Genomic DNA, 7,833 nt, shown 5'->3' on the forward strand with positions numbered 1-7,833 from the left:
ATCCATCTATGATTAATATTGGGAAAGATTAATACAAGAAATTATGGCAGTTATTACATAGTTTAAAGAAATATTTCACTGTCTAAAAATGTTTAGAAATGTTAAGGATGAATTTGTTTTGTGCTGCCTGCTGCCACCGAAGGGCCGATACCGGTATAGCAGTTGAGATTTAACTGCTTAAAGGATGCGTTTCCATGGTGACCAAGGGCCAATCCAAATAGACATCCCACCTAACCAATGGGATGGTCAGATCTCGTAGGGCCACTCCCATGGTTTCATCAATGAATGAAAAAGTTATTTAAGTGAATGCATGAAGGAGAAGGACAGATTTTTGCTGACTTGAATGATATACTGCTGGGCGTCCAAAATACATTCATTCTGAACAAGCTGATCTACCTTTTTCTCAGTGATTGCAAAAATTTACTTATATATTTTCTGAGATGAAACAAGGAATCCTTGGTAACGTATATATATAAAAAGAAAGAGGGCAGTCTGCATTTTACTAGTGTTCAGCCTGTGTAGGGTTAAACAAATTCTTGCTGCTAAATTATTTTATCTGTACAACTATAGAGTGATAACTCAGAATTGGGTTTTTAATAGAAGTGTATATTGTACTATTGTTTAAGTTAGCACTGTAAATTATATTGCTGAATGTTTGTTAGCTGCTATTTTAGATCTCATTGTAATATTTTAAATGCAGTCTGAATGAAAGGTTGGTTTTAAAATAAATTTGCATAAGGTTTGTATAGCATATTTTAAATAGTTTTTTTTTTAACGCATATAATATTGACTCATATTCTAATCATTACAAATATTTATGTATCAACATGTTCATAGTTATTTACTAATAATAAAGAATTCAGATATTTAGATTAATTTTATTATCTTAGCAAATGTATGTTTGATTGCAGGTTTAGTTTAAAGGAAGATTGTTAAATATATTCCCTGCCATATACTTACACATTGTTTAGAGAATACTGCTAAGATTTTCATAAATATACTGACAAGAATAAATCTCAGACCTAAAAAAAGAGATCTGCGAGATTGGCCACAGAGTGGAAAAGTTAGAAGATGAAAGCACAACTATGAAAAATAATTTTGCAGACCTCTACCAACATGCAGAGCACACAGATCAAAGCTTGCTACGTTTAGAAGATAAGATTGAAGATAGACAGACGCAATAATATTAGAATCCGTGGTGTCCCAGAATTAGTAGATACCAAGGACTTAACAGCTACCTTCAAGCTCTCTTTTCCTATACAAGATGAACCGCATCAACAGATACAGTGGCTATGGATAGAGCCCGCAGGGCCCTGAGACCTAGGCCTCTGGGAGGGAGCTCCCCCCAGGGACATTGTTGTGAAGATCACAAATTATCAAGTGAAGGAAGACATTATGAAAGCTGCCAGAAATAAATCTCCCATTCAGTATGAAAGGCCCTCTTTACAGCTCTTTGCAGACTTATCTGCCCGCACTCTTCTAAGGTGAAAAGAACTCCAACCTTTAAACCACCACCTCAGAAACCTTGGTGTCAACTACAGGTGGAACTTTCCCTTCTAACTAACAGCTATACATAAAAACAGACGAGCGACATGCACTTCCGCGTCAGAAATCTTGGATTGCTGCAAAAAGCTAGAAATAATATCTTCTGACGACATGCCAACCCTAAACCCTTTCTCTTCAGTACAAAGGTTCAAGCATCCTCCACCACTACCACAGAGATCTGACTGGTTGACCGTCCAACATAAAAGATCCAAACAATTAGATGGGACCACACGTGACTATTCAGGGGACTGATATACCCTGCAACCTGTAGAGTGATGTATCCTTTCTTACTTTATGTGCATTTTGACCTTCGTGTTGCTCTTTCCCTTTGTTTATACAAATGTTTGTTTTTTTTCAATTCAACCAAGTGATAGTAATTTGTAACCTGATACTATTATTTTCATGATTAATATCTCCTTGCTCTCTAGGCTAGGAAGAAATCTTTTAGGATTTCAAATTTATTCTCCTCCAATATGTTTTTAAATGTTATTACTGTTGTTTTTTAGTTGCAAGGTATGTGAACACACTAATTGCTTATCTCAAACAATGCAAGGTATATCTACTTACTCTTAAAGTGAATGTAAATTTTGATGCTAAAGTGCCCTTTTTTTAAAAATTCGATTAAAATCAGGGGCACTTTAATTCATCAAAATTTACATTTCACTTGTGTTATGAAAAAAAAAATCGTGCCTTTTAAACTTGACAGCTCCTCCACTTGTCGCAAAGCCTCTCCCTGGGTCTAAAATGATGAATCCTGCTTCCTCCAATCACCGCATTGAATCAGACACTGATTCTCCCGGGGGGAAAGCCATGATTGGAGGATGACCTACCCATCATTTCTGACATCAGAAATGGCTTGCGACGACTGGAGGAAGATGGAGCTGCTGTCAAGATTAAAAAGGTAAGTATTTCTTCACAACGAGTGAAATGTAAATTTTGATGAATTAAAGTGCCCCTGTTTTTAATCGAATTTTTAAAAACCGGGCACTTTAGCGTCAAAATTTACATTCACTTTAAGAACACAAAACAGGGATCACAAAATCTGCCTACAAACCATATATAGATATCCAATATGTCTAAAACTTTTGTTAAAACCTTTCACATTCTGGGAAATAAAATTATTAGCCCACATAAGAGATCAATGGCTCTGGACGATATATACCGAAAAGGAGGTGAGGTAATTTGCCTGCAAGTGACGCATTTTTTAAAAAAAATGTGATCCCTAAATGCTTTACATCTCATTATCAGCATTTTCACAGTACCGACCCTTCAAAAAAATTAATGCTGTTACACAAATCCCTCCTATTCACATTACATAAACAGACCTCAGACAAAGAAGGTAGATTTTTAGGAAAATCCAGCAATAATAAACCTATGAGCAACAAACACACGACAAGCACCCTTTTTCCAATCCATCCTTCCACTTATACAAGATATTTTAAAAGGCCAATTGATAGTCTATGGCAACTTTAATTTACCTATCAATCTGAACTTAGATAGCTCCAATCCCTGACTTCGAGTAAAAAAAACAAACATGAAATCCTTTTGGTTATGGCTAAAAATCTTGAACCTTCATGATCCCTGGAGGTATAGATTCCCTAAACGAAGAGATTACACATTTACACTCTAGAATTGACATCATTCATACTGTTGCAATTTCCCACACATCATAGTCTGACCATTCAATGGTCAAATGCAAACTGCTCATACTCTCAGCACCTCTTAGACATTCCTTTTCAGTGGAGACTTGATAAATCGCTATTACACACTCCCCAAACTAAAGAAAACCTGGAAAAATCTATCAAAGAATATTTTACTATAAATAATACTCCTGACTCATCCCCAGGATATATTTGGGAAGCCCATAAGTGCTTTATACGAGGTGAGCTGATTAAGATAAAGGCTGCTAAAATAAAAAGGGGGAAAAAAGTGTGAAGAGAAGACCAAGTTGCAACTTTGCAAATCTGTTCAACAGAAGCATAATTTTTAAATGCCCATGAGGAAGCCACAGTCCTAGTGGAATGAGCCGTAATTCTTTCAGGAGGCTGCTGTCCAGCAGTCTCATATGCCAAACGGATGATACTCTTCAGCCAAAAAGAGAGGTAGCCGTAGCCTTGTGACCCCTACGTTTCCCAGCAAAAACCACAAACAATGAAGATGTTTGACGAAAATCCTTAGTCGCCTGTAAATAAAATTTTAAGGAGCGAACTACATCCAAGTTATGTAATACGCTCCTTCTTAGAAGAAGGGTTAGGACATAATGAAGGAACAACAATTTCCTGATTAATATTCTTGTTAGAAACAACCTTAGGAAGAAACTCAGGTTTGGTACGTAACACCACCTTTTCAGCATGGAAAATAAGATAAGGTGTATCACCTTGTAAAGCCGAAAGCTCAGAAACTCTGCGAGCAGAGGAAATAGCAACCAAAAATAAAACTTTCCAAGATAATAAGTTAATATCTATGGAATGCATGGGTTCAAATGGAACCCCTTGAAGAACTTTAAGAACTAAATTCAAACTCCACGGAGGAGCAATAGGTCTAAACACAGGCCTGATCCTAGTTAGAGCCTGACAAAAGGATTGAACGTCTGGAACATCTGACAGACGTTTGTGTAACAGAATAGATAAAGCAGAAATGTGTCCCTTTAAAAGAACTTGCGGGCAACCCTTTCTCCAATCCTTCTTGGAGAAAAGCCAAAATCCTGGGAATCCTAACCCTACTCCATGAGTAGTTCTTGGATTCGCACCAATAAAGATATTTACGCCATATCTTATGGTAAATCTTTCTAGTAACAGGCTTCCGTGCCTGAATCAAAGTATCAATGACCGAATCAGAGAACCCCTGCTTGGCTAAAATCAAGCGTTCAATCTCCAAGCAGTTAGCTGCAGAGAAACTAGATTCAGATGATGGAAGGGTCCCTGAATGGGAAGGTCCTGCCTCAATGGAAGCTTCCACGGTGGCAGAGAGGACATGTCCACCAGATCCGCATATCAAGTCCTGCGTGGCCACGCAGGAGCGATTAGAATTACTGAAGACCTCTCCTGTTTGATCCGTGCAATCACCCGGGGAAGGAGAGCAAACGGTGGAAACACATTTGCTAGGTTGAACGACCAAGGCACTACCAAGGCATCTATCAGTTCGGCCTGAGGATCCCTTGACCTGGATCCGTATCTTGGGAGCTTGGCATTCTAACGAGACGCCATCAGATCCAATTCCGGCCTGCCCCACCTGAGAATCAGAGCGGCAAAGACCTCCGGATGAAGTTCCCATTCCCCTGGATGAAACAACTGTCTGTTCAGAAAGTCCACTTCCCAGTTGTCCCCTCCTGGGATGTATATTGCTGACAGATAACAAGAGTGAGCCTCCGCCCACCAAATTATCTTGGATACTTCTGTCATCGCTAAGGAACTCCTTGTTCCTCCTTGATGATAGATGTAAGCCACAGTCGTGATGTTGTCCGACTGAAACCGGATGAATTTGGCCAAAGCCAACTGAGGCCAAGCCTGAAGCGCATTGAATATCGCTCTTAATTCTAGAATATTGATTGGAAGTAGAGACTCCGACCGAGTCCACACTTCCTGAGCCTTCAGGGAATTCCAGACTGCACCCCAACCTAGTAGACTGGCATCCGTTGTCACTATCACCCATGAGGGTCTGAAGAAGCACGTCCCTTGGGCCAGATGATCCTGCAACAACCACCAAATAAGAGAGTCTCTTGTCTCCAGATCCAGATCTATCTGAGGAGACAAATTTGCATAATCTCCATTCCACTGTCTGAGCATGCTCAGTTGTAGAGGTCTGAGATGAAATCGAGCAAACGGAATTAAGTCCATTGCCGCCACCATCAATCCAATTACCTCCATGCACTGGACCACTGAAGGCCGAGGATTGGACTGAAGGGCTCGGCATGTATTCAGAATCTTTAACTTCCTGACCTCCATCAAGAAGATTTTCATAGATACAGAATCTATTAGAGTTCCCAGGAAAGGAACCCTTGTCTGTGGAATTAGTGAACTCTTTTCTACATTCACCTTCCACCTGTGAGTCCTCAGAAAGGACAGAATCATGTCGGTGTGTGACATTGTCAGTTGGTAAGACGACGCCTGGATTAGAATATCGTCCAGATAAGGCGCCACTGCAATGCCCCGCGGTCTGAGAACCGCCAACAGAGACCCTAGAACCTTCGTGAAGATCCTGGGTGCCATGGCCAGTCCGAAGGGTAGAGCCACAAACTGAAAATGTTTGTCTAGAAAGGTAAATCTTAGGAACTGGTAATGATCCTTGTGGATAGGAATGTGAAGGTATGCATCTTTTAAGTCCACTGTAGTCCTATATTGACCCTCCTGGATCAATGGAAGAATTGTCCGAATGGTCTTCATATTGAAGGATGGGACTCTGAGAAATTTGTTTAAACTTTTGAGGTCTAAAATGGGTCGGAACGTTACCTCTTTTTTGGGAACCACGAAAAGATTTGAGTAAAACCCCTGCCCCTTTTCCAGAATTGGAATGGGGCAAATCACTCCCATAGTGGGGAGGTCTCTTACACAACTTAAGAACGCCTCTCTTTTTATCAGGTTTACAGACAATCATGAAAGAAGGAACCTTCCTCTCAGGAAGGAATTTTTGAACTCCAGTTGATACCCTTGAGACACGATTTCCAGTGTCCAAGGATCCTGAACGTCTCTTATCCAAGCCTGGACAAAGAGAGAAAGTCTGCCCCCTACTAGATCCGGTCCCGGTTCGGGGGCCGCCCCTTCATGCTGTCTTGGGAGCAGCAGCGGGCTTCTTGGATTGTTTGCCCTTGTTCCAAGCCTGGTTGGGTCTCTAGACGGACTTAGCTTGTGCAAAGTTCCCTTCCTGTTTAGCGGAAGAGGGGACTTCCCTGAAATTTCGAAAGGAACGAAAATTACTCTGTCTACCCTTCTGTTTAGATGTTTTATCCTGAGGTAAGAGATGGCCCTTACCTCCCGTAATGTCCGAAATAATTTCTTTCAAGTGGGGACCAAATAAAGTCTTCCCCTTGAAAGGAATAGACAAAAGCTTGTATTTAGAGGACACATCCGCAGACCAAGACTTTAACCACAAGGCTCTGCTCGCTAGAATGGCAAAACCTGCATTCTTAGCAATCTGAAAAGCGGCGTCAGTGACAAAGGAATTAGCCAACTTTAGGGCCTTAATCCTATCCATTATTTCCTCTAAGGAAGTCTCAGTCTTCAGAGATTCTTCCAAAGCATCAAACCAAAATGCAGCCACAGTTGTAACTGGTACAATAAAGGCCATCTGTTGTAAGAAGAAACCTTGATGAACGAATAGCATCTTTAGCAGACCCTCCATTTTTTTATCCATAGGGTCTTTGAAAGCATAACTGTCCACAATAGGAATAGTTGTACGCTTAGCTAGAGTAGAAATAGCACCCTCCACCTTAGGGACTGTTTGCCAAGAATCCTGCACGGTGTCAGCTATAGGGTACATTTTCTTGAACATAGAGGAAGGAGAGAACGGGATACCCGGTCTTTCCCATTCCTTAGTGACAATCTCCGAAATTCTCTTAGGAACCGGAAAGGTATCTGAGTAAGTAGGGACTTCCAGATATCTGTCCATCTTACACAATTTTTCTGGAGGGACCACAATAGAGTCACAATCATCCAGTGTCCCTAAAACCTCCCGAAGTAACAGACGGAGGTGTTCCAATTTAAATCTAAAGGACATAACGTCCGAATCTGTTTGGGGTAATGCACTACCTGAGTCCGACAGTTCCCCCTCAGACAAAATCTCCTTACCCTCCAGTTCAGAAGACTGGTTGGGGACATCAGAGATAGCCATCAAAGCATCAGAAGCTACAGGGATACCCTGCGATTCTGCCCTGCTACGTTTGCCTTGTAACCCTGGTAACTTAGACAAAACCTCTGTAAAGGTAGAAGACATAACTGCAGCCATATCCTGCAAGGTAAAAGAGGCAGATGCCGCCGAAGATGGCGTAGCTTGTGCGGGTGTCAAAGGCTGTGACGTTTGGGGAGAAGATTGGGGCAAATCCTGAATCTCATTGGTTAGAGAATCATCTTTATTAATAAATAATTTCTCTTTACATTGTAATGCTCTCTCCACACAATTTTCACATAGTGTGACAGGAGGTTCCACAATGGCATCTAAACATGAGACATGTACTCTGTTCCATGTCTTCCATATTAACAGATGCAAGCTACAATTTTAGTCTCCTACTATTAAACAGATTACTGTTCCTTTAAATAGTAAAAGCTTAAACAATATTTTCGTGTACTGTGCATT

This window comes from Bombina bombina, unplaced genomic scaffold (genome assembly GCF_027579735.1).
Source record: "Bombina bombina isolate aBomBom1 unplaced genomic scaffold, aBomBom1.pri scaffold_469, whole genome shotgun sequence".
Taxonomy (NCBI): domain Eukaryota; kingdom Metazoa; phylum Chordata; class Amphibia; order Anura; family Bombinatoridae; genus Bombina; species Bombina bombina.